The sequence below is a fragment of the Heterodontus francisci genome, unplaced genomic scaffold (genome assembly GCF_036365525.1).
Source record: "Heterodontus francisci isolate sHetFra1 unplaced genomic scaffold, sHetFra1.hap1 HAP1_SCAFFOLD_43, whole genome shotgun sequence".
Taxonomy (NCBI): domain Eukaryota; kingdom Metazoa; phylum Chordata; class Chondrichthyes; order Heterodontiformes; family Heterodontidae; genus Heterodontus; species Heterodontus francisci.
Genome location: NW_027141852.1, coordinates 17,842,713 through 17,870,579, shown reverse-complemented (window position 1 = coordinate 17,870,579; position 27,867 = coordinate 17,842,713). Strand labels below are relative to the sequence as shown.

The 27,867-nt window shown below is 46.7% G+C and overlaps 1 non-coding gene across 1 annotated transcript; it reads right to left on the bottom strand.

The window, feature by feature from the left end:
* Positions 1-22,500: 22,500 nt before the first annotated feature.
* trnar-ucu (transfer RNA arginine (anticodon UCU)) lies at positions 22,501-22,591 on the bottom strand. Its single transcript is given in 2 exon segments — positions 22,501-22,536; positions 22,555-22,591. It is a non-coding gene; the product is annotated as a tRNA-Arg (tRNA).
* Positions 22,592-27,867: the final 5,276 nt, after the last annotated feature.

The following is a 27,867-nucleotide window of genomic DNA, read 5'->3' as shown; positions in this document are numbered from 1 at the left end:
GCTGCCTGAGGCTTGGCTGCATCTCGGTGGGAGGTGCACGTCAGTCATTGTATAAACTCACACAGTCCCTCGAGAGGGGCCACATGCAGGAGGAATATGTGTGTCCACATCATGGACTGCTGGACTATCACCATCAGAGATATTGGGTTTGTCCCCGCTGGGAGACTAACTTTGTTGATCATAGTGGCTGCAGGAGAAGACAGCCCACAATCGGAAATCGCATGTCAAGACTGGCAGTGGATGCCTTATCTCCATGTCCTCATCCCGATGGAGGAGGAGGCCATGGAACAGGCCGGGCAGCAAAGCAGCTGCTCCATAGCTGATGGAGAGACAGGGACACCTACCTAAGAGAGTGAATGAACATCTCCTGGGGCACAAGGGTGCATCTGCTGCAAAGGAGCCACACTGCTCATCTGTTCACCACTGCATCAATGGAGCTGCACAGTAGGGGTGGTTGGAATGTCACGATGGGCAGACCCTAACCCTTCAATGTCCCTGTTTTCACATGCAGGCTAGGATGAAAGACAAGAGCGAAGAGCTGGAGAGACTGGGGGACAGCCAGACACCTCTGAGGAGGAGGAGGGAGCCTCAGAGGGTGCACCGTCACATCATTCCCCTGCACCCTCCACCAGCACAGAAACTCTCACTCGGTGGGTATCCACTCGCTGTTAGATTTGGGCACACAAACTGGTGAGCACGTCACAGACAGGCCCGTGCAGATGACGGAGGCAGTGACAGCCGAGGCCACTGGCAGTTGGAAGTCTGTGGGAGGCCAGGCCCATGCTGAGTCCCAGGCTGATGACGTGCCTCTGGTGTCACCAGCAACACGGGAAATGCTGAAGCTGCAGCAAGAGGTCAGGCAACATCTGGCAGAGTTGCCGGAGGTTATGTGTACCCAAGTTCGGATGATGGAGGAGTCCATCCAGGCCTTGCATGCTGTACTGTCTCTGATGGGGGTGTGTCTGGCTTCCTTCCTTGAGAGATTGGTGACTCTGATGGAGAGCCAGATCCAGCCGACCAATCAGTGGCTGCCGGAGATGTGTGCAGACCTGCACTCCATCGCTTTGTCCATGAGCTCCATCCAGCGGTGACAAGGCGAGAGGGGGGAACGAGCCACCTGAACTCTTCACCAGGTCCACGTCCCTCTCAGGTCAGCAGCGAGTGACAAGTGTGTCTTATAAGGGGGAGGAGCAGCTGGCTGCTACATCTGGGGTCTCCTCTCAGGGTGCTCCTGGTGTGGAAAGTAGCTCCAAAGCCCCTCTGCCAGTGACACAAGTGATGCCAGTGCCTGCCTCCATCACCCTCGATGACAGAGGGGGGTCACTGTACCTGTGCAGGAGGCCCTCAGTGTGCTGGGGCCCTCCAGGCCTCAGGCAGCAAGAGGACGGCCACCAATGTCATCCCAAGCCATGGGGCAGCAAGGTCAGCAGCCTGTCTCCACCTCAGCTGACAGAACAGGGGGAGCACCACGTAGGAGCACGCGGAAAAGATTTCAGAAGAGCACCTAGATTCACTGAGGGGTTCACGGTGAATGTACATTCCAGATGGATAGGGTTGCGTTTGTTGTCACACGGAAGAAAGAAATGATGTTCTCTCACTATGTCTCCTTCCTATTGTTGATGCCCTTTGGGACTTCATTTAAACCGTTCCTCCCAAGGGGCTGGAAGTGAGGGACCAAGCCCTGAGTTCACAAAGCTTCGGCCTTGTCACTGTGCGATGTGTACCTGGACGCTGCAGTACAGAAGGAAGGAGGCGACAACAGGGCTGTTTAAAGCTAAGACTTTATTGCTGTGGTTCCAGAAGGTGGTAAGGCTCAAAGGAAACTTGAATGTATAAGGGTGTCTCATGTCTCCCTTGTGGGCCCCTTTCCTGCTGTGCCTGAGGTTCTTCATCTGGCACTGCTTGGGCAGCATCCTCCTCCACATCCTCATCATCAGAGGAGACATCACACTACACGATATCCTCACTAGTCAACACCTCACCCCTCTGTAATGCCAGATTGTGCTGTGCACAGCAAACCACCACGATATGCGAGACCCTCGCCGGGACAAACTGAAGGGCTCCACTGGATCGATCTAGGCACCTGAATCTCATCTTCAGGAGACCAATGGCCTCCTTGATGGTCGCTCGGGTTGACCCGCAGCAGGTGTTGTACCTCTCCTCTGCATCCGTGCGTGGGTTCCTCACAGACGTCAGTAGTCATGTCCTCAGTGGGTAGCCCTTGTCTCCAAGGATCCATCTCTGTGAGCGGATGGGGCCGCGGAAAGGTTCTGGCACCTGGGAGTGCCTTGGTATGCAGGCGTCGTGGCTGCTTCCCGGGATTTGTGCACACACCTATGGGATCCATTTGCAGTGGCCGCAGACCAATTGCACACTGAGTAAGTGGAAGCCCTTCCTGTTGAAGGCTGCTGGCTGGTCTGCAGGAGCCTTGATGGTCACATGGGTGCAGTCAATGACACCCTACACCTGGTGGAATCCAGCGATGGCCCCAAATCCTATAGCTCTCTCAGCTTGACTGTTTGGATCAATGTGCACATAGTCACCGGCCCTCCTGAACAGGACATTGGTGACCTCGTTGATGCACTGATTCACTACAGACTGTGAGATTCCACACATATCTCCAGTGGATCCCCACAATGATCTGGTGGTGCAGAAGTTCAGTGGCACGGTGACCTTCAGCGACACTGGCATCAGGTGCCCACCAACTCGCATGGGGCACAGCTGCATCATGGCAGAGAGATCAGTGACGACCTCCGTGGAGAGGTGCAGTCTGCGGAGACACTGTCACTCGGACATCTGCAGGTTGTTGAACCTCGGCTGACGTGTTCCTCTGCCTCCTTCTCCAGCCTCCTGTTCGAGGCTGGCCTTCCTGTGGGCCCCCAAGCTGCTGTGGTGCCCCTGCTGGTGCCTGCGCCTCCCTCCCTTCCTCTCTACTCCTCCTCCTCCTCCTCAATGGGAGCCACGAATGAGGCCCATGACAGGTTGCCCCTCCCTGAGTGCAAGGCCTTCACAGTAAACAACACCCAGCCACATTTACCTCATTTGTCATCCTCAATGAAGTGGCACTGCCCCAATGGCACCCTGGTGTTGTTCCCTCTGCAGAGCTGGCACATTGGCCCCCACTCCTGACAGTGTTTCCCGATGCCCTTTCCCCCTCAACCCTTGCTGCCAAGTGACGCTGCCTCACCCGATAGCTTCCCAGTGAAGCCAACACTCAGCTCCCACCTCCCAGTTGCCTCCTTTAACCAGGCGAGGCTCTGAAGCCCCGTGGTTCCCGTGTGCTATTAGTTCAATTGGATCCAGTGAATAAAATTGCTGACAATTGGATTCATAAATACTTTAAATGCCTTCTTGCCGTGTGGATGTGCGAAGTCTGCCCTCCATGTCAGCCGCCGACAGAAAAATCCGGTCCAACGTCTTCCATCCCTATTTTATACTCCCCCCACCCCGCTCCCCCTCCCCGGCCTCCATTCCCGTCTCCAACGGTCCCTTAAAATTCTGGCCCATGTCTCTAAGACTAATGGGAGTGAAACCACATCTGCTCCTTAGACTGAACAGGGAGAGCTGCTCTCTCTGTGTTTAAAGTGAATGAATCTGATCTTTACCTTGTCTTACTGGAACGTTCACTGTCTGGAAATGTCTGTTTGAAAATGTTTTCCTGTTATATTAATGGAGCAGAGGAGCAGATGTGAGGTACTGTTGAACAGAGAGGTTTGGAAGTGGGTGAAGGGGTGGAATGACGGTGTAAGTGAGAGGTGCAGTGAGTTGGCCATTCTCAATAGAGTGTCAGGAATGAAGGTCAGAGGAACAGACCAGGCTGGAAACACAGAAAGAGCGAGGAGAAGCTGGTGTGAAAAACAGAGATTAAACAACGGGCTTGTTCATTTGATTTGGGTCTGGTGTTTAGAATACCCGGAATCTGGGTTCACTTCCCTTCCAACTCAGCGAATTGTATCAACATTATGTTCATAAAACCAGAGAATGATACCCAAAGAAGGAGACCATTTGGTCCATTGTGTCAGTGCTGTCTCCTGTAATCTGTACATTTTTCCTTCCAGTATTTATCCCAATTGCTTTTCAAAGTTACGACTGAAGCTGCTTTCAAGTCCTGATCAGACAGTGCATTCCAGATCACAACACATCACTGGATAAAAAATCATTCCTCATTTCGCCTCTGGTTCTTTTCTCAATCACCTGATAAATACATCCTCTGGTTACTGACCTTTTTGCCACTGGAAACAATTTCTCCTTATTTAACTTATTAAAAACCTTCTTGATGATGTCACATACTAGACTGCCAGTAAAACTGAAGCCCATGGAATAAAAGGGACAATGACAGCATGCATATGAAGTTTGCAGACTGATACGAACATAGGAGCAGGAGTAGGCCATTCAGCCCGTCGAGCCCACCCTGCCATTCAATATGATGATGACTGATTGTCCACTTCAATGCCTTTTTCCCACACTATCTCCATCTACCCTATGTCATTTGTATTTAGAAATCTGTCAATCTCTGCTTTAAACATACTCAATGACTGAGCTTCCACAGCCCTCTGAGGTAGAGAATTCCAAAGATTCACAACCCACTGAGTAAAGAAATTTCTCCTCATCTCTGTCCGAAGTGGCTTTCCCCTTACGTTGAAATTGTATCCCCTGGTTTTAGACTCCTCAACCGGGGGAAACATCTGAGCTTCATCTACCTGTCTATCCCTTTAAATATTTTGTAAGTTTCAATGAGATCACCTCTCATTCTTCAAAACTCTAGAGAAAACAGGCCCAGTTTCCCCAATCTCTCTTCATTTGACAGTCCCGCCATCCCGGGAACAAGTCTGGTGAACCTTCGTTGCACTCCCTCTATGGCAATGATATCCTTCCGAAGGTAAGGGGAACAAAACTTCACACAGTATTCCAAAGTGCAGACCAACCAAGGTTATATACAATTGAAGCAAGGCTTCACTACTCCTGTACTCAAATCCTCTTGCATATCCTCTAACATATCATTAGCCTTCCTAATTGCTTGCTGCACCTGCATGTTAGCTTTCAGTCACTTATTGACAAGGACACCCAGGCCCCTTTGTACATTCACACTCTTACCATTTAACAAATAATCTGCACATCTGTTTCTCCTACCAAAGTGGATAACCTCACATTTTTACACATTACATTTCATGTGCCACTTTCTTGTCCACTCACTAAGTCTGTCCAAATTCCCTTGAAGCCGCTTTGCAACTTCCTCACAACACACATTCCCACCTAGTTTTGTGTCATCTGAAAACTTGGAAATACTACATTTGGTCCCCGCATCCAAATCATGTGAACAGCTGGGTCACAGTGTGGTGGTGAACAGTTGTATTTCTGTCTGGAGGAAGGTTTACAGTGGGTTCCCCATGGTTCCTCATAACTTCAGTTATGTGCAGACACTGGAAAAGCTGGGGTTGTTCTCCTTGGAGCAGAGCAAGTTCAGAACAACTTTGACAGAGTTAGAATCAAGGAATCAAATGGTTACAGTACAGAAGGAGACCATACAGTCCATCATGTCCATGACAGCTCTTTGCAAGAGCAAATCAGCTAATTCCACTCCTCTGCCCTTTCATTGTAGCCCTGCAAATTTTCTCGATTCAGGTGTTTATCCAATTCCCTTTTGAAAGCCACGATTGAATCTGCCTCCAGCACACTCTCAGGCACTGTATTCCAGATCCGAATCACTCACTCTGTCCCACACCCCGGTACCATTGCAGAAAATCTTTTCTGTTCATTTCATCCCTCATAAATAATTGAAATGAAATGTTTATTAGGAAATGCACAACATAAAAAGGAGAGAGAAATAAATGCTGAGCAAAATAGAAGTCAATGTTTGGAAGGTAAAAAGAGCAAAAGATGTAACTTTTATTCTGGATGAATGAGAGGAATATATCACACTTTGGGGATTTTGTAAGAGGATTTACTGATAAACCTGGGATTTGAGAGGAAGCTGCTTCATGGTTTACAGAACAAATTCAGCCCCTGGGGTGGAGCCAACAGCTGCACCGTCCAATAACAGACAGGCCGGGGACACTGTCTCAGGCCTGGTGAGCTCAGTCGATGAAAGCATGAAACTCTGAATCTCAAGTTTTTGAGTTTGAGCCCACGGTGGGTGTTTTCTATTTCCTTTTTAGGCTGATTTTACAGGCGTTATCCAGCTCTGAATTCCTCGGCAGAGAGTTCAAGGAGTGTTTGAAATGAGATTCAACAGCAGTATGAGAAAGTCTCTCCTTGATTCAGGACTCTTACCTCTCTGCAGCATCTCGCTGCTGAAGATTGAACTTTTTCTCATTTCATTCTCAGCTCAGGGTCAGTGTGGATCACTGGGACTTCTGGCTGTCTCCCACTTCACAATCCATCAGTGCTGAGAAATCAATGGGGAATATTACTCACATGTTGTAATGTTTTATAAATACTTGAATGTATTTCACACTGTGTCCAACAGTGTGAATCTCCACTGGTATATCAGCTCACCAACACTTCAACAGAACATTCACATAATGTGAGCTCTGACATCTGTTCAGATCCCATTCCCAAGACCTGGAAAGTGGGATTGGGCTGGATTGCTCTTTTTCAGCTGGCACAGACACGATTGCTAAATGGTCTCATTCTGTGCCATAAATTTTCTCCATTTCCTATGTTCTATGAAGTGAGGTGTGAGTGGGAGGGGCAATTCCACCAGGGTTATATTTTATACCAAAAGAATGACACAAGGGATACTTCACATTTTTATTCATTCATTCATGCGATGTGGGCATCGCTGGCTAGGCCAGCATTTATTGCCCATCCCTAATTTCCCATGAGAAGGTGGTGGTGAACTGCCTTCTTGAACCGCTGCAGTCCATGTGGGGTAGGTACACCCACAGTGCTGTGAGAAAGGTAGTTCCAGGATTTTGACCCAGCGACAGTGAAGGAACGGCGATATAGTTCCAAGTCAGGATGGTGTGTGGCTTGGAGGGGAACTTGCAGGTGGTGGTATCCCCTGCATTTGCTGCCCTTGCCCTTCTCGGTGGTAAAGGTCGCTGGGTTTGGAAGGTGCTGTCTAAGGAGTCTTGGTGCATTGCTGCAGTGCATCTTGTAGACGGTACACACTGCTGCCACTGTGTGCCGATGATGGAGGGAGTGAATGTTTGTAGATGGGGTGCTAATCAAGTGGGCTGCTTTGTCCTGGACGGCGTTGAGATTCTTGAGTTGGAATTGCACCCATCCAGGCAAGTGGAGAGTATTCCATCACACTCTTGACTTGTGAATTGCAGATGGTGGACAGGCTTTGGGGAGTCAGGAGTCATGGATGAGTGAGAGGAATATATCACACTTTGGGGCTTTTGTAAGAGGATTTATTGATAAATCTGGGATTTGAGAGGAAGCTGCTTCATGGTTTACAGAACAAATTCAGCCCCTGGGGTGGAGCCAACAGCTGCACTGTAATTACTCACCTCAGGATTCCAAGCCTCTGACCTGCTCTTGTAGTCACATTATTTGTATGGCTACCCATGGTAACCTCCATGATGTTGATGGTGGGGGATTCAGTGATTGTAGTGCTATTGACTGTCAAGGGGAGATAGTTAGATTCTCTCTTGTTGGAGATGGTCATTGCCTGGCACTTGTGTGGTGCGAATGTTACTTGCCACTTATCATCCCAAGCCTGTGAGACTGAAATAGCTCAGTTGGGAGTGTGTTGGACTGAAGATCCCTGGTTCAATCTGGGGTTTTGGCAGTTCTCCTTTATTCTGCATCGCCCTTTGGTTTTGACTCTTGAGCTGCACAATTTACACTGAAATTATTTACCCAACTCTGAAGGTTGGATTGGAATAGAGAGATATCAATGATGGGAAATATTTACATTGTCAGCTTTAGCTTATTCTTTATCTCCTTGTGTCCTTTTCCCCAGTTTTTGAATCTTTCGGGGCCGGGAGAACATTTGATTTGCTGCATTTGTCCCAAACTGAAGCCTTTTCCACATCTCTGGGCGGTCAGACTTGCTCTGTCTGTTTTTGCTGCTCGTGACCATTAACGAGAAAGGCCACGAGTTCAATGTTTATCAGCAAACGGAAGATAATTGGAAAGAATTCTGTGTTACTCCAGACCAGTGACAAAGATGCAATGGATATTATTCAAAATAAATTCCCTTTGACATTTTATGTAAACTTGTTTGCATCTAAAAGTTGGATTTTAAGTGTTCCAAAAATGTGTCAAATTAATGACTGACCATGTGACAGCGCACATGGGGATCAAATCCACAGCCTTGTTGTTATCAACACTGCGTCCTAACCAACTGAACTAAGCGGCCGATAGACAGAGCCAGGTATGGGTTTGAGCCGCACGCTGTGCGGTTTGTGTTTTATTTCTCACACTGGGTGACAGAGCGATTGTGCAAACAATGGACACATCACATCCCTGAAACATTGTTCTGATATAAAACAGTGTGAAATAAGAACTGCGCATGGAAATGGAACGGAACCAGAAATCAGGATTTTAATCCATTAAAGTTGATCTTGAAATTCTGCCATGCACGAACATTCCAAGAGAACGAACTCTCTTCTGATATAAAATCCAGGAACATGAGCTGCTGGAAAACATAACTAAGCCTGACGTGATTTGAACACACAACCTTCTGATCTGGAGTTAGATACGCTACCGTTGCGCCACAAGCTCACACATAAAGCAAAGTCTTCCATTCCTGACAGATTTACTTCTTGTTCAGATTCAGTGATTGAAATTAATTCAATCCTCATCTGACCTCCGCTCTGGAAAGGCCTGCCACCCGACCTGAACCCGACGGGACCCGACGACCTGTGTCGGGTCCGGGTCGTGTTGGGTCGCTCTTCCGGGTCTGGCTTTCGGGCTCGGGTCAGGTCGGGCCAGGTTCGGGTCGGGCTGGGTCCAGGTCGGGCTGAGTCCGTGTCGGACACACACAGTAAGTATTACATTTAACTCTGCTGGGAAGTTGAGTTTAATAAGTGTCAAAAGTTGAAAAGCCAACCTAAGCTGGGAGTCCGGGTCATCAAGGAGGGAAACTCTGAGTCTGCTCAGTGAGCAAGTGAGCATCTCTATGACGTCATTGCGCTCATGCTGCAGCTACCTGTAGATTCGGAATCGGGAGGTAGATGAAGTGAACATTCCAGTGGTCGGGTAAGGCTCGGGTTAGTTTGGGCGTGGGAATAAATGGAGATACTCGGGCCGGGTCGGGCTCGGGTCTAATGTGGTTCTGTCAGGTTCCTGACCTGAGCAGGCCTTTACCGCTCTGTCAGTTCAGTGCCTTATTTAAACTATTACTTGGAGTTCTGTTTTACAGGGTCTCGGCTGTTTAAGTGTTTCCCAGACCCACTACTCTGATTAATCAGACATTTTGCTGTTAACTGCTGCTGCTGCAATTGAAATGTAAAAACGAATTTCCAGTGATCTGCAACCAATGGACAAATACATTTCAGAAAGTTAAAGCTCATTCACCAATCCACAAATGTGTTTCTCTGCTTATATTTATAAACAACTCCTTCTCTCCACTATGAGAACTATACAATCACTCCAGTTATTTGAAAGTTAGTATAAGATGTTCCAGTTCATCAATTTTAAAACTGCAGCAGATATTTTCCAGAAAACCTCTCTGTTGGAACCTCAGTCCCATTTAGATTGAAAGTGGACAATTAATGTATTCACTTGTTCATTGTGGACAGGTGTCTGACTTGGAATAAATCTCATTAACTTTCAATGAGGTGGCAGTATTTCTGTGCTCCCATTTTACACAGTCTGTCCTGTTCATGCACCATGTTTTTATTCTCCTCTCCCATTCTCCACAGGATACAGATTGCAAGCATCATCAATCTAGCTGTTGAAAAGCATTGGAAGAATCTGGTCACACAGGTATTGAAACATTCATTTTCTGCCATTTTCCAAGTTGGTTGCTTTAAACACAGTGCGATGTGCAATCATCTTGAAAAGAGATTCTCTTCACTATCCAATACAAACTGAATTACAAACCTGACAGACAAACACAGGAGAACAAGTGACTAGTGAACACAAAGCTCATGGTGCTCATTTTCAGATTTATTGCAGTCATCCGACAAAACAAGTGAAAGAATATTCCAGTGAAATGATTTGGAAAGTAGGGGTGACTTTTGTTGGTGCCTTTCTTTGCTCTGTTGGTGAAACTTTCTTGCACCTGACTCCTGTTCATGTCTCTGTTTCCTCTATTGAATGAGGAAGGAGGTATTTGATCAGAAATCAACTGGATTGTGTACCTTTGAGAGGGGATTTCTGCACCATCAGGGCTGGAAACAGGAGTGAGTGAAAGACAATGTGTGGAGTTTGATTTTGTACAGAGGGAGAGCAAATCTAACAGGACTGTGAGATATTGGCCTGGATTTTACAGCCCCAATAGTGGTGAACTCTGAGACTTTCACTGCTATTGAGGGTCTGAACAGCACTGCAACTGCTGGTACATGCACACACTAACACCAGCATCTGGAAGTTGTGGTGGTGAGAAATGTGCTTAGAAGGAGCCTCTGATCATAATCGCACCAGCCCACTCTTTAAAGTGACAGGGACCTGTAGTTCAGCAATTTGGGCTCATTGCCCACAATGTACCCTGATTTTTACCTGGGTTGGATTAAAGCCGGTACCAACAGGCTCAGGGGTGCTCGGGAAGGACTTTTCTGTTGACACAACAGCTCCACTATTCCAGGAAGACACCGGCAGCAGCAGTTGTCAACTTTCAGAGGGAGTTCAGACATTTTAAATGTTGTATTTTATTTCTTAATTGCATGTAACTTTTTAGCATCGCCTGATCAGAGTTCTTAAATTTACATCTGACTTTTTATTAACAAGATTGAAGTGCTTTTAAAAGATCTCTAAATGTATATGACTTTTTATCAAGATTTACTTGGCTTCTTTGTAAAGACTCTTGAGCAAGATTGAAGTTACTTTTAAAAACTACATCTTATCCTTTAAAATCCTGCTTCCATGTAGATGACATTGGAAGATGGCTTCAGAATAACTTAGACTATCTTTCTAACAGGTACTGCAACAGCTTAAGACCTACTTTTCTGCAAAAGCTGGTGAATTACCTTCCGGGAGCGGAGAGGAGCGGAGCGGAGCAGACCTATATGGACCGATATGAGGAGAACGCCGAGAGCGGAGCCTATAAATCCAATCCGAGGATCGAGGCCCAGTCTCTTACCTTCCAGGAGTGGAGTGGAGCTCTTCCAGTGTGCTGGAGTTTTGAAAGAAAAGAAGCCAACTGTGATGTCAGAGGAGGGCTGCAAGGTGATTGGTTGGTGAGTCACTGCTGTTCGTGTATTTAAATATCTTAAAGAAAAGGGCAAAGTTTTTTACTTCAAAAAAAAACCTCTGCTGATAAGATGAGTACTACTAAAGTGTTTTTTTTATTCAGTGTAGCTTCTGAAGGACTTTAGATTGTAGTGGGTAGAACAAGGCCCCTAGTGTCATTAGTATTTTTTAATTAAGGGAGTAACTAATTAATCTAAGGGTAAGTCATGGCAGGAGAGCTCAGCCCCGTGATATGCTCCTCCTGTGCTATGTGGGGATTCAGGAACCCTCCCAGTCTCCATGACGACCATGTGTGCAGGAAGTGTATCCAGCTGCAGCTACTGGCTACTCGCATTATGGAGCTTGAACTGCAGGTGGTTTCACTGTGGAGCATCCACGAAGCTGAGGGCGTCATGGATAGCATGTTTAGTGAGGTGGTCGCACTGCAGGTAATGGATGCACAGGCAGAAAAGGGATGGGTGACCACCAGATGGAATAGTAGGAGCAGGCAGGTAGTGCAGGAGTCCCCTGTGGCCATCCCCCTCTCAAACAGATACACCGCTTTGTTTCCTGTTGGGGGGAAGACCTCCCAGGGGAAAAGAGCAACAGCGCGGTCCGTGGCACCACGGAGGGCTCTGCTGCACAGCAGGGGAGGAAAAGGGGAGGAAGAGCTATTGTGATAGGGGATTCTATCATAAGTGGTGCAGATAGGCGTTTCTGTGGCCACAAACTAGACTCCAGGATGATATGTTGCCTCCCTAATACTCGGGTCAAGGATGTTTCGGAGCAGCTGCCGGAAATTCTGAAAGGGGAGGGTGTGCAGCCAGAGATCATGGTCCATATTGGTACGAACGACATAGGCAGGAAGAGAGATGAGGTTCTGCAAAGTGAATATAGGGAGTTAGGCAGAAGGTTAAAGAGCAGGACCTCTAGGGTTGTAATCTCAGGATTACTCCCTGTGACACGTGCTAGTGCGGGTAGGAATAGGAGGATTAGGCAAATGAATGCATTGCTGAAGACTGGCGTAGGCGGGAGGGCTTCAGGTACTTGGATCATTGGGATCTCTTCTGGTGCAGAGGTGACCTGTACAAGAGGGACGGGTTGCATCTGAACTGGAAGGGGACCAATATCCTTGTAGGGAGATTTTATAGTAATACTCTGGAGGGTTTAAACTAGTCTTGCAGCGGGGGTGGGACCCAAAGTAGTAGTCTCTCCGATGAGATAGTTGAGGCAAATGGAGAGGTTAAAGCAAGCAAGTCCAGTAGGCAGGCCAGGCAGGGGCAGGACAGGGAGCGTGGAAGGTCTGGTGGGCTAAACCGCATTTACTTTAATGCAAGTATCCTTACAGGTAAGGCAGATGTTGTCCAAGATGGCTCCTGGGCTGGAAGCTCCCTAGGAAGCTCCCTTGCTGTTCAACTCTATCCATGGCCATCTGCTCCCATCCCTAACGTTTTCTCCCCCAATCTGCCCTCTTAAACTGTTTAAATTCCCCTGGCTCTTTAAATCAGTTCATTTTAGTCCTATCTAAAGGCTAACAGTTAGTTTAGTGTATGTTACCCACTGCCCTCCCCCAGCCACACCTGCTCTTTGTTTTCTCAATGAAATTGATCCGGATGAAACTGACGAGCACAGCTGCCGATACTTCAATCTCCGATCCTGCTGTCTTCACAGTCCAGAGTGTCTGCAGCCACGGCATGCGGTAAGTCCATTGAGGTGAAGAAGGAGCTGCGGGACCCGAGAGAAGTCCTGAGAAAAGGTGCCCCGAACACCCAAAACATCCACGAACGGCGCCCCCGGCCGCAACTTCAAAGCGCCCGCGGGAGATGGCTCGGAGAGCATCTGCAGCGCACTGTCGGCAATGCTGCATGCCTTTATTTAAACCACTGCAAAAAAAAAAAACCCTGAGCAAATGTAATCACCTCTAAGTCTGCCAAATGATGCTTCACCTCCCGAAGGAAGTGGATGAGCTTTCCGGACGTCGATGGTGGGCACTGAGGAAATGGCTTATTACCTGCACCAGATTCCACCCCCCCTCCCCCCCCTTTACCCCCCTTCCACCCCCCCCACCCCCGTCCCCTTCCCTGCTCCACCCTCTCAGCTCACCCCCTCACAACCCCGTCCCAGCCCGCCCCCCCTCGCACCATCTTCACCCCGCACCCCCTTCCCCTGCACCCCCCCCACCCCCTCCCTCTACCCCTCCCCCTTTCATCCCCTCCTCCCACCGGCACCATCCTACACCTGTGTAGGGGCCCCAACAACCCCACTGCCTTGTGGGCGTCTCGGGAGAGACCAAGGCTAAGGGAGTAAACCCTAACAGAAAATCCGGAGCGGAACCCCGTAGGCGGTCATGTGTCACCTTTGGCATGTTTCCGGCAGTTCCTGCAGCCATACTGGTGCCAAACGTCGTGTCCTGCACTCCTTTGGACCCCACCAGAAAGGCCGAGAGGGGGGTTTTGACGACTGGGCAACTCTCAACCTCCATAAATTTGCCCAGGCATGCGCCATGGAGAGGTCACTCCATAGTTGCCTCACAGCGACTAAAACAACACAGAAGGCAGCAGTTACGGGTTATAAGTCCAGATAAATTGGCGTAGAAACTGGGCGCCACGGGTTGCCTTTGTCGGTGGGAGAGGTCATTGCACCTCACTGGACAGCTACCGCCCGCATCAAACCGGGCAGCCCCCGGTCAATAAGGTTCTGTCCCGCCACAGTCTGCCTGCTTCAATGGGTGCTTGGAGCTCAGGGTCATTGCCCGAAAGGTGGACTGATACACCGCACCAAACAACATGAAAAAAGGAAAGAAGGTACCAGCCCTTCGCTTTGCAAGCTGGAACGTCAGAACTATGTGTCCTGGCCTGTCGGAAGACCTTACACAAATCAACGATTCTCGGAAGACCGCCATCATTAACAACGAGCTCAGTAGATTCAATGTGGACATTGCAGCACTTCAGGAGACTCGCCTCCCCGCGAGTGGCTCTCTAGCAGAGCAAGACTACACCTTCTTCTGGCAGGGCTGGGATCCTGAAAAACCAAGACAGCATGGAGTGGGCTTCGCCATCAGAAACTCCTTGCTCAGCATGATAGAGCCTCCCTCAAATGGCTCGGAACGCATACTGTCCATCCGACTGCTCACCACCTCTGGTCCAGTACACCTACTCAGCATCTATGCTCCAACACTCTGCTCCGCACCTGAAGCTAAAGACCAGTTCTATGAACAACTCCATAACATCATTAGCAGCATCCCCAACACCGAACACCTATTCCTGCTGGGGGACTTTAATGCCAGGGTTGGGGCCGACCATGACTCATGGCCCTCCTGCCTTGGGCGCTATGGCGTTGGAAGGATGAATGAGAACGGGCAGAGACTGCTTGAGTTGTGTACCTATCATAACCTCTGCATCACCAACTCGTTCTTTCACACTAAACCCTGTCACCAGGTTTCATGGAGGCACCCAAGATCACGTCGTTGGCACCAGCTGGACTTCATTGTCACAAGGCGAGCCGCCTTAAACAGTGTTCAAATCACACGCAGCTTCCACAGTGCGGACTGCGACACCGACCACTCCCTGGTGTGCAGCAAGGTTAGACTCAGACCAAAGAAGTTGCATCATTCCAAGCAGAAGGGCCACCCGCGCATCAACACGAGCAGAATTTCTCACCCACAGCTGTTACAAAAATTTCTAAATTCACTTGTAACAGCCCTTCAAAACACTCCCACAGGGGATGCTGAGACCAAGTGGGCCCACATCAGAGACGCCATCTATGAGTCAGCTTTGACCACCTACGGCAAAAGTGCGAAGAGAAATGCAGACTGGTTTCAATCTCATAATGAAGAGCTGGAACCTGTCATAGCCGCTAAGCGCATTGCACTGTTGAACTACAAGAAAGCCCCCAGCGATTTAACATCCGCAGCACTTAAAGCAGCCAGAAGTACTGCACAAAGAACAGCTAGGCGTTGCGCAAACGACTACTGGCAACACCCATGCTGTCATATTCAGCTGGCCTCAGACACCGGAAACATCAGAGGAATGTATGATGGCATGAAGAGAGCTCTTGGGCCAACCATCAAGAAGACCACCCCCCTCAAATCTAAATCGGGGGACATAATCACTGACCAACGCAAACAGATGGACCGCTGGGTTGAGCACTACCTAGAACTGTACTCCAGGGAGAATGCTGTCACTGAGACTGCCCTCAATGCAGCCCAGCCTCTACCAGTCATGGATGAGCTGGACATACAGCCAACCAAATCGGAACTCAGTGATGCCATTGATTCCCTAGCCAGCGGAAAAGCCCCTGGGAAGGACAGCATTACCCCTGAAATAATCAAGAGTGCCAAGCCTGCTATACTCTCAGCACTACATGAACTGCTATGCCTGTGCTGGGACGAGGGAGCAGTAGCCCAGGACATGCGCGATGCCAACATCATCACCCTCTATAAAAACAAAGGTGACCGCGGTGACTGCAACAACTACCGTGGAATCTCCCTGCTCAGCATAGTGGGGAAAGTCTTTGCTCGAGTCGCTCTGAACAGGCTCCAGAAGCTGGCCGAGCGCGTCTACCCTGAGGCACAGTGTGGCTTTCGTGCAGAGAGATCGACTATTGACATGCTGTTCTCCCTTCGTCAGATACAGGAGAAATGCCGTGAACAACAGATGCCCCTCTACATTGCTTTCATTGATCTCACCAAAGCCTTTGACCTCGTCAGCAGACGTGGTCTCTTCAGACTACTAGAAAAGATCGGATGTCCACCAAAGCTACTAAGTATCATCACCTCATTCCATGACAATATGAAAGGCACAATTCAACATGGTGGCTCCTCATCAGAGCCCTTTCCTATCCTGAGTGGTGTGAAACAGGGCTGTGTTCTCGCACCCACACTTTTTGGGATTTTCTTCTCCCTGCTGCTTTCACATGCGTTCAAATCCTCTGAAGAAGGAATTTTCCTCCACACAAGATCAGGGGGCAGGTTGTTCAACCTTGCCCGTCTAAGAGCGAAGTCCAAAGTACGGAAAGTCCTCATCAGAGAACTCCTCTTTGCTGACGATGCTGCTTTAACATCTCACACTGAAGAATGCCTGCAGAGTCTCATCGACAGGTTTGCATCTGCCTGCAATGAATTTGGCCTAACCATCAGCCTCAAGAAAACGAACATCATGGGGCAGGATGTCAGAAATGCTCCATCCATCAATATTGGCGACCACGCTCTGGAAGTGGTTCAAGAGTTCACCTACCTAGGCTCAACTATCACCAGTAACCTGTCTCTAGATGCAGAAATCAACAAGCGCATGAATAAGGCTTCCACTGCTATGTCCACACTGGCCAAGAGAGTGTGGGAAAATGGCGCACTGACACGGAACACAAAAGTCCGAGTGTATCAGGCCTGTGTCCTCAGTACCTTGCTCTACGGCAGCGAGGCCTGGACAACGTATGCCAGCCAAGAGCGACGTCTCAATTCATTCCATCTTCGCTGCCTTCGGAGAATACTTGGCATCAGGTGGCAGGACTATATCTCCAACACAGAAGTCCTTGAAGCGGCCAACACCCCCAGCTTATGCACACTACTGAGTCAGCGGCGCTTGAGATGGCTTGGCCATGTGAGCCGCATGGAAGATGGCAGGATCCCCAAAGACACATTGTACAGCGAGCTCGCCACTGGTATCAGACCCACCGGCCGTCCATGTCTCCGTTATAAAGACGTCTGCAAACGCGACATGAAATCGTGTGACATTGATCACAAGTCGTGGGAGTCAGTTGCCAGCATTCGCCAGAGCTGGCGGGCAGCCATAAAGACAGGGCTAAATTGTGGCGAGTCGAAGAGACTTAGTAGTTGGCAGGAAAAAAGACAGAGGCGCAAGGGGAGAGCCAACTGTGCAACAGCCCCAACAAACAAATTTCTCTGCAGCACCTGTGGAAGAGCCTGTCACTCCAGAATTGGCCTTTATAGCCAATCCAGGCGCTGCTTCACAAACCACTGACCACCTCCAGGTGCGTATCCATTGTCTCTCGAGATAAGGAGGCCCAAAAGAAAAAAAAGAAAGAAAGAAAGGCAGATGAACTCAGAGCATGGATCGGTACATGGGAATGTGGTATTGTAGCTATGACGGAAACGTGGTTGAGGGATGGGCAGGACTGGCAGCTCAATGTTCCGCGGTACCGATCCTTCCGGCGTGACAGAGGTGGAGGTAAGAGAGGAGGGGGAGTTGCACTATTGATTAGGGAGGACATCACGGCAGTACTTAGAGAGGATATTCCGGGGTGAATGTCCAGTGAGGCCATACTGGTAGAACTTAGAAATAATAAAAGGGTGATCCCTTTGATGGGATTATACTATAGGCCTCCCAATAGTCAGAGGGAAGTGGAGGAGCATATATGTAGGGAAATCACAGATAGGTATAGGAATTATAGGGTTGTAATAGTAGGTGATTTTAATTTCCCTAATATTGACTGGGACTGCCTTAGTGCTAAGGGATCAGATGGGGAAGAATTTGTTAAGTGAGTCCAGGATAGTTTTCTGAAGCAGTACGTGGATGGCCCGACTAGAGAAGGGGCTACACTCGATCTCCTCTTAGGAAATGAGGATGGGCAGGTGGTTGATATGGCAGTGGGGGAGCACTTTGGGACCAGTGACCATAACTCTATTAGCTTCAAGATAGTTATGAAAAAGAATAGGACTGGTCCTCAGGTTGAAGTACTAAATTGGGGGAAGGCTAATTTCCATGGCATCAGACAGGAACTCTCAAAAGTTGAATGGGAGAGGCTGTTTACAGGTAAAGGGACTTCTGGCAAGTGGGAGGCTTTTAAAAGTGAGATAGGAAGAGTTCAGGGCCAGCATGTTCCTGTTAGATGGAAGGGCAAGGCTGGCAAGTTTAGGGAACCTTGGTTGACGAGGGATATTGAGGGTCTGGTCAGGACAAAGAAGGAGGCATACGTCAGGTATAGGCAGCTGGGATCGAGCGAGTCCCTCGAGAAGTATAGGGGATATAGGAGTATACTTAAGAAGGAAATTAGGAGGGCGAAAAGGGGCCATGAGATTTCCCTGGCAGATAAGATAAAGGAGAATCCTAAAAGATTCTATAAGTGTATTAAGAGTAAAAGGGTAGCTAGGGAGAGAGTAGGTCCCCTTAAGGATCAGTGTGGCAATCTATGTGTGAAGCCACGCGAAATGGGCGAGGTCTTATATGAATATTTCTCGTCTGTATTTACCGTGGAGAAGGTCATGGAAGCTAGTGAGTTCAAGGGAGGGAACAGCGATATCCTGCAGCATATCAACATTACAAAGGAGGAGGTGTTGGAGGTTTTGAAGCGCATTAAGGTGGATAAATCCCCAGGGCCTGATCAGATGTATCCTAGGATGCTATGGGAAGCAAGGGAGGAGATTGCTGGGGCGCTGGCAGAGATTTTTGTATCATCGTTAGCCACGGGTGAGGTACCGGAAGACTGGAGGATAGCTAATTTGTTAATTAATAAATTAAATAACAAATCATGTCGCCTCTTTCTCTTCTAAACTCTGGCGGAGACAAGCCTCGCTTGTCCAATCTTTCCTCGTAAGACAGCCCGCCCATTCCATGTATTAGTCTCGTAAACTTTCTCTGTACTACCTCCAATGCATTTACATCCTTCCGCAAATAAGGAGACCAGTACAGTACTCAGTACTGCAGAAGAGGTCTCACCAATGTCCTGTATAGCTGAAGCATAACCTCCCTACTATTGTATTCAATTCCCATGGTGATAAATGATAACATTCTATTAGCTTTCCTAATTATGTGCTGGACCTACATACTAACCTTTTGCAATTCATGCCCTCGGACACCCAGATCCCTCTGCATCTCAGAGCTCTGCAATCTCTCACCATTTAGATAATATGCTTTTTTATTCTTCCTGCCATAGTGGACAATTTCCGACTTTCCCACATTATACTCCATTTGCCAGGTCTTTGCCCAATCACTTAACCTATCTATATCCCTTTGTAGCCTCCTTATGTCCTCTTCACAACCTACTTTCCTACCTATCTTTGTGATCAGCAAATTTAGCAACAATACCTTCGGTCCCTTCATCTACGTCATTTATATAAATTGTAAAAAGTTGAGGCCCCAGCACAGATCCCTGTGGCACACCACTCGTTACTTCTTGCCAACCAGAAAATGACCCATTTGTGCTGACTCTCTGTTTCCTGTCAGCTAGCCAATCTTCTATCCATGCCAATATGTTATCCCCGACACCATGAGCTTTTATTTTCTGCAATAACCTTTGATATGGCACCTTATCCTTCTGGAAATCGAAATACAATACATCCACCGGTTCCCCTTTATCCACAGCACATGTAACTCCCTCAAAGAACTCCAATAAATTGGTTAAACATGATTTCCCTTTCAAAAAACCATGTTGACTCTGCCTGATTACCTTAATTTTTTCTAAATGCCCTGCTATAACATCCTCTGTAATAGCTCCAAACATTTTCCCTCAGACAAATGTTAAGCTAACTGGCCTGTCGTTTCCTGCTTTCTGTCTCCCTCCCTTTTTGAATAAATGAGTTACATTCACTCTTTTCCAATCTAACGGAACCTTCTCGAATCTAGGGAATTTTGGAATATTAAAACCAGCGCATCAACTATCTCACTAGCCAATTCAGGACCTGGCGACTTGTCAACCCGCAGCTCCAACAATTTGTTTAGTACCACTTCCCTGGTGATTGTAATTTTCTTGAGTTCCTCCATCCCTTCAATTTCCTGATATACAGCTAATACTGGGATGTTATTTGTACACTCAATAGTGAAGACCGATGCAAAGTATCTGTTCAATTCATCTGCCATCTCTTAATTATCCATTATTAATTCCCCAGACACACTTTCTATTGGACCAACAGTCGCTTTGTTAACTCTTTTCTTTTTAAAATATCTATCGAAACTCTTACTAGTTGTCTTGAAATTTCTTGCGAGCTTTCTCTCATACTCTAATTTTACCTTCCTTATCAATCTTTTAGTCATTCTTTGCTGTTTTTTTAAATATTCTTTCCAATCTTCTGACCTGCCTCCCACCTTTGCACAATTATAGGCTTTTTCTTTAAGTTTGATAGTATCTTTAACTGTTTTCGTGAACCATGGATGGTGAGTCCCACCTTTGGAACTTTTCTTTCTCGTTGAAATGTATCCATTCTGTGTATTCTGAAATTTCCCCTTAAATGTCTGCCACTGCATCTCTATTGACTTATCCCTTAACCTAATTTGCCAGTTCACTTTAGCTAGCTCTGCTTTCATGACCTTATAATTGCCCTTATTTAAATTTAAAATACTAGTCTGGGACCCACTCTCCTCTCCCTCAAACTGAATGTAAAATTCAATCATATTATAATTGCTACTACCTAGGGGCACCTTAACTATGAGGTCATTAATTAATCCTATCTAGTTGCACAATGCCAGGTCTAGTATAGCCTGCTCTCTGGTTGGCTCCAGAATGTATTGTTCCAAGAAATTATCCCCAAAACATTCTATGTATTCCTCATCTAGGCTACCTCTGCCCATCTGAATTTTCCAATCTATATGTAGATTAAAATCCCCCATAATTATCACAGTACCTTTCTGACAAGCTGCCATTATTTATTCCTTTATATCCCATCCGACAGTGTGGTTAATGTTAGGTGGCCTGTACACCACTCCCACAAGTGACTTCTTGCCTTTATGATTTCTCATTTGTACTCAAACTGCTTCTGCATCCTGATCTCCAGAACTCAGGTCATTCCTCTCTGTTACGCTAATACCATCATTAATTAACAGAGCTACCCCGCCACCTTTTCCTAGCTTCCTGTCCTTCCAAAATGCCATGTCACCTCCAATATTCACATCCCAATCTATGTCGCCCTGCAGCCATGTCTCTGTAATGACTATCAGATCGTACTTATTTATTCTATTTGTGCTCCCAGTTCATCTGTTTTGTTTCAAATGCTCCATGCATTCAGATGCAGAGCATTTAGTTTTGTCCTTTTATTATTTTTGTCACCTCTAGCCTTATCTGTCGATTTACTCTTAGATTTGTACATTCTGTCCCTTCCTGTCACAGTCTGTTTATCATTTCCCATATTTATACCTTTCTCTCTTGCCTTGCCTCTCCTCCTTGATTCACCATATCTTCCCAAATTTGATCCCTTGCCCCCACTATTCAGTTTAAAACCGTCTCTACGTCCCTCGTTATGTGGCTCGCGAGAACACCGGCACCAGCACGGTTCAGGTGTAGACCGTCCCAACGGTACAGCCACCTCTTTCCCCAGTACTGGTGCCAATGCCCCACGAACCAGAACCCACTACTACCACACCAGTCTTTCAGCCGCACATTACTTTCTCTAATCTTATTTGTCCTATGCCAATTTGCACATGGCTCAGGTAATAATCCAGAGATGATTAACTTTGAGGTTCTGCTTCTTAATTTGGTGCCTAGTTCCTCATACTGACTTTGCAGAACCTCTATCCTTGTCCTGCCTATGTCTTTGGTACCGACATGGACCACGACGACTGGATACTCCCCCTCCCATTGTATGTTTCGCTCCAGCCCTGAGCAGATGTCCTGAATCCTGGCACCGGCAGGCAACACAGCCGTCTGGACTCTTGCTTTTGCTGCAGAGAACAGAGTCAATCCACCTTACTATACTGTCCCCTCCTACCACTACATTCCTTTTTTCTCCCTCTTTGAGCCGCAAACACTTACTGCAGACGTGTTTGCCCTGGATCACACTGGCATCCAGGAACTCCCACATGCTGCAGCTGTGACACATCACCTGTCCTGTCATCCTTAACGTGTTTCAATTAACTACTTAAATATTTTATTCAATTATTAATTTTATTGCATATTTTATTAAACTTACCACTAGTGTGTTTACTATTTTAAACGTTAGGACTAAAATGGATCTTAATCACTTACCAGATGCGCATCAAGCAGGTCGGTTCTTCCAAACCAATCAACTGCCTGCTTGCCTGTGATGTCACAGCTTACCAGATCCTCACCAAACAGCTCCTTCCACTGCACCGAAGCAAGAACCAAATCCTGTATCCTCACCCCAGCGGCTCTCTGTTTCCCTGCTCTCACTCTCCATTGTGACGTCACTCCTCGATTTTTTTTCCCCTGCTCTGCTCCTGTCTCTCTCGCTCTGTCTCCGAGTCTGTGCTTTTGGCCCATTTCTTCATTTGTTGTTCCGTTGTGCTCCTCTGTTTCTGGTCCAAAATCTGACTCTGGTGGGACTTGAACCCACAACCTTTGAATATCGTCTCAATCATTACTTAGAAGCCCAACACGCTATCCATTGCGCCACAGAGCCTCACACATTTTTGTTAACATCACTAAGGCCTTTGATCTTGTCAGCAGAGACGGCCTCTTCAAACTGCAATGGAACACAGGCTGCCCTCCTGACCTCTTGGGCATCATCTCTTCTTTCCACGAGAACATGCACAGTTCCATCAGTTACAATGGAGCAACATCAGACGCTTTCAAGATCAGCAGTGGGGTAAAGCAGGGCTGCGCGCTGGCGCCAACTCTCTTAGGAACAGAGGAACATAGGAGTAAGCTATTCAGCCCGTCGAGCCTGCTCTGTCATTCAATTCGATCATGGCTGATCACCTACCTCAAAGCCCCTTTCCCATGCTATCCCCATATCCCTTGATGTCATGAGTATCAAGATTTCTATCAATTTCTGTCTTGAACATGCTCAATGATTGAGCTGCCACAGCCCTCTGGGGCACAGTATTCCAATGATTCACCACCGTCTGAGTGAAGAAATTCCACCCATCTCAGTTTTAAATGGCCTACTCCTTATTCTGAGACGATGTCCTTTGGTTTTAGACTCACCAACCAGGGCAAACATCCTGTCTACATCCACACTGTCACGCCCTGTAAGAATTTTGTCAGTTTCAATCAGATCCCCTCTCATTCTTCGAAACTTTAAGGAATACAGGCCCAGTTTCCTCATAAGACAATCCCACCATCCCAGGGATTAGTCTGGTGACATAAAAACAGGAAATGCTGGAACCACTCAGCAGGTCTGGCAGCATCTGTGAAAAGAGAAGCAGAGTTAACGTTTCAGGTCAGTGACCCATCTTCGGAACTGACATATATTAGAAAAGTCACAGGTTATAAGCAAGTGGGGTGGGGGTGGGGCAAGAGATAACAAAGGAGAAGGTGTAGATTGGACAAGGCCACATAGCTGACCAAAAGGCCATGCAGCAAAGGCAAACAATATGTTAATGGTGTGCTGAAAGACAAAGCATTAGTACAGATTAGGTGTAATGGACTGAATATTGAACAGCAGGAAGTACAAACCTGAAAAAAACAGTAGGTAAGCAAACTGAACAAACTGAGATGAAATGAAATAAATGCAAAAAAAAGATTAGTCTGTTGACCCTCTGTTTCACCCCCTCTATGGCAAGTGTATCCTTCATAAGATGAGGAGGCTAAACTGTACACAATATTACAGTGCGGATTCACCAAGGCTCTAGACAATTGCAGCAAGACATCTTTACTCCTGTACTCATGACCCCTCGTGTGGGTACAACATACCATTTGCCTTCCTAATTGATTGCTGCACCTGCACAAGAGCTTTTAGTGTCTCAGGAACAAGGACACCCAGGTCCCTTTGGACATCGACACTTCACAACCTCTCACCATTTAAGAAATACTCTGTCTTTCTGTTTATTCTACCAAAGTGAATAACTTCACACTTATTCACATTATATTCCATGTTCTTGCCCATTCACTTAGCCTCTCCAGGTCCCCTGGAAGCCTCTCTGCATCCTCCTCACAACTCACACTTCACCGAGCTTTGTGTCATCTGCAAACTTGGAAATATTACATTTAATCCCCACATCCAAATCATTTATATAGGTTGTTAACAGCTGTGGCTCCAACACTGATCCTTGCAGTACCCCAATAGTAACAGCCTGCCATCCCGAGAAGGACCCGTTATTCCTGCTCTCTGTTTTCGGTCTGTTAACCAATTCTCAATCCATATCAGTATATTATCCCCAAGCCTATGTGCTCTAATTTTGTTTACTCACCTCCTGTGTGGGACCTTACCAAAGGAAAATACAAATACCACACATCCACTGGTTCTCCTTTATCTGTTCTATAGGTAACATCCTCAAAAATCTCAACAGGTTTTTCAAACCTGTTTTCCTTTTCATAAATCTATGTTGACTCTGCCCAATCATGTCATCATTTTCGAACTGTCTAGTTATCACATCCTTTATAATTGGCATATTCTTCTCCATGCTGCTATTGTACACTTTCAATTACTCAGATATAGGTGTTCACCTGCACATCAGAGCTGACGACAAGCTGTTCAACTTGGCAAGACTGTGCGCCAGGACCAAAGTGGGTAAATTCCTAGTCTGTGAGTTGCTATTTGCTGATGATGCTGTGCTGACATCCCATAATGAAGTTCAGTCACAGCAGCTTGTAGATCGGTTCTCCCTGGCCTGCAAAGAGTTTGGACTGACAATCAGCATCAGGAAGATGAAAGTTACAGGCCAGGACGTAGAGACTCCACTTTCCATCAACATCTGCAACCTCACTTTGTAGGTTGTCAACAGCTTCACATGCCTTCAATCAACAATCACCAGCAATCTGGCCCTTGATGCTGAAATCAGCACCAGGATTGCCAATGCTGCAGCTGTCATGTCAAAGTTGAGAAGACAAGTGTGAACCGACAGCAAACTGACCGAAAATACAAAGCTCCACGTGTACCAGGCTTGTGTTCTCAGCACCCTCCTTTATTGTAGAGAAGCATCAACAACTTATACAAGCCAAAAAAAGCGGCTGAACAGCTTCCACCTCCACTGCCTCAGATGGAGACTGGGCATCTCCTGGCAGGACAGAGTGCCGAATGCGGAAGTACACCAGCGTGCAGGGATCCGCAGCATGTTTGCCCTCTTGAGTCAGCGCTGACTCTGTTGACTGGGCCAAATGGATGACGGTCACATTGCCAAAAACATGCTCTATGGTGAGCTTGCTATCAGCATGAGATCAACAGGTCAGGGAAAAAAATCAAGTCCTTTGGAGAGGTTTGAGTTAATTCAGGAGAGTGGGCATGGATTTATCAATGGGAGTTCATGCATGACGAATCGAACTGCATTTGTTGATAAACTATCTGAGAATACTGATGAAGGGAATGCAGTGGATGTTGTTTATATGGATATTACGAAAGCATTTTATAAAGTACCACATAAAAGGGTGGTTAACAAAATTGGGGTTCATGGATTAGGAGGGTCAGTGTCCATTTGGATAGTAAATTGTTTTAAAGACTGAAAACAGCGAGTCATATTAAATGGTTCTTGGTCAGACCGGAGGATAGTCGACAGTGGTGTTCCCCAAGGGTCAGTGCCAGAACCACTGCTTTTTTTGCTGAAGGTAAGTGACTTGGATCTTGGAATACAGAGCGGAATCTCAAAATATGCCGATGACACCAAACTTGGAGGAGTGGCAAAGAGTGAGGATGATATGAACTGCCTGCAACAGGACAGTGATAGGCTAGCAGAATGGGCAGACAGGTGGCAGATGGAATTTAATAGTGACAAGTGTGAGGTGATGTATTTTGGCATAAGGAATAGGGAGAGGCAATATATACTTAATGGCACAGTTATAAAGAGTCTGCTGGAATAGAGGGACTTGGGGTTCATGTGCACCGATCTTTGAAGGTGGCAAGACATATTGCGAGAGTGGTTAGCAAAGCATATGGGATCTTGGGCTTTATAAATAGAGGCATTGAGTACAAAAGCAGGGTTGTTATGCTGAATCATTATAAAACTCTGGTTAGGCCCCAATTGGAGTGTTGCTTCTAGTTGTGCTCAGCAGACATTAGAAAGAATGTGAGGGTCCTTGAGAAGATGCAGAGGCGATTTACCAGAATGGATCCAGGGATGGGAGATTTTAGTTACAAGGTTAGGTTGGAAAAGCTAGGATTATTCTGCCTTTCTCAAAGGAGATTGAGTGGAGAATTGATAGAGCTGTATAACACCTCTAGAGAACAGGCCATCCGAGACTGGGTATTGTGTAATGAGAAAGGATTAGTTAACAATCTTGTTGTGTGGGGTCCCTTGGGGAAGTGCGCCCATAATATGATAAAATTCTTCATTAAGATGGAGAGTGAGAGAGTTGATTCCGAGACTCGGGTCCTGAATCTAAACAAAGAAAACTATGAAGGTATGAGGCGGGAGTTGGCTATGATAGATTGGGGAACGTTACTTAAAGGGTTGACAGTGGACAGGCAATGGCTAGCATTTAAAGAGCGCATGGATGAATTACAACAATTGTTCATTCCTGTCTGTGCAAAAGTAAAACAGGAAGGGTGGCTCAACTGTGGCTTACAAAAGAAATTAAGGAAAGTATTAGATCCAAGGAGGAGAAATATAAAATGGCCAGAACAAGCAGCAAACCTGAAGATTGTGAGCAGTTTGGAATTTAGCAGAGGAGGACAAAAGGATTGATTAAGAAGGGGGAAATAGAGTACGAGAGTAAGCTAGCAGAGAACATAAAAACTGACTGTAAAAGCTTCTATAGGTATGTGTAGAGAAAACGATTCGTGAAGACAAATGTGGGCCCCTTACAGTCAGAAACGGGGGAATTTATAATGGGGAACAACGAAATGGCAGACCAATTAAATACATACTTTGGATCTGTCTTCACAAAGGAGGATACAAATTATCTCCCAGAAATGTTGGGGAACATAGGGTCTAGTGAGAAGGAGGAACTGTATGAAATCAGTATTAGTAGGGAATGTTTGGGAAATTGATGGGATTGAAGGCCGATAAATCCCCAGGGCCTGATAATCTACATCCCAGAGTACTTAAGGAAGTGGCCCTTGAAATAGCAGATGCATTTCTGGTCTTTTTTCAAAATTCTATCGACTCTGGAACAGTTCCAATGGATTGGACGGTAGTTAATGTAACTCCACTATTTAAAAAAGAGAGGCAGAAAGAAAACAGCGAATTATATACCGGTTAGCCTGACATCAGTCGTGGGGAAAATGCTGGAGTCCATTATAAAAGATGTAATAGCAGAGTGCAATAATAACTCGTCTCCACCCCTAGTATTTCTAAATCCCACACATTCACTATAATGTGAACAATTATTTCCTGTTGTGTCTCTCTCAGATTTGGAAACTTCACTGTATTGGAGTGAGGTGACATCTACTGGCGGGAAGCAAGAACTGCAATCAAGCAGCAGAAACTCCACAGTCTGTCAGGGTGAAAGAAACATTGCAATGTGAGGAAACAGCGAAGTGGTTTGATTGGGTAGATGGAGACATGATTCCACTTGTGGTGGTGTCTGAAGCAAAGGCCAGAAATACAAAATTGTCATTAATAAAAGAAATGAGGAATTCATGAAAAATGTAGCAACGTAGTGAATGGTTAGAATGTGGATAGAATAGAAAGTGAGATTGGATGGACAGAAGCAGTCTGAAAGGATGGCTGAAACAAAAGGTGAGTGCCCTGAAACGTTAACTGTGTTTCTCACAGCACAGATGCTGCCAGAGCTGCTGAACATTTCCAGCACTTTCTGTTTTTATTTCAGCATTTGCAGGATGTTGCTTTGATCGGAAAA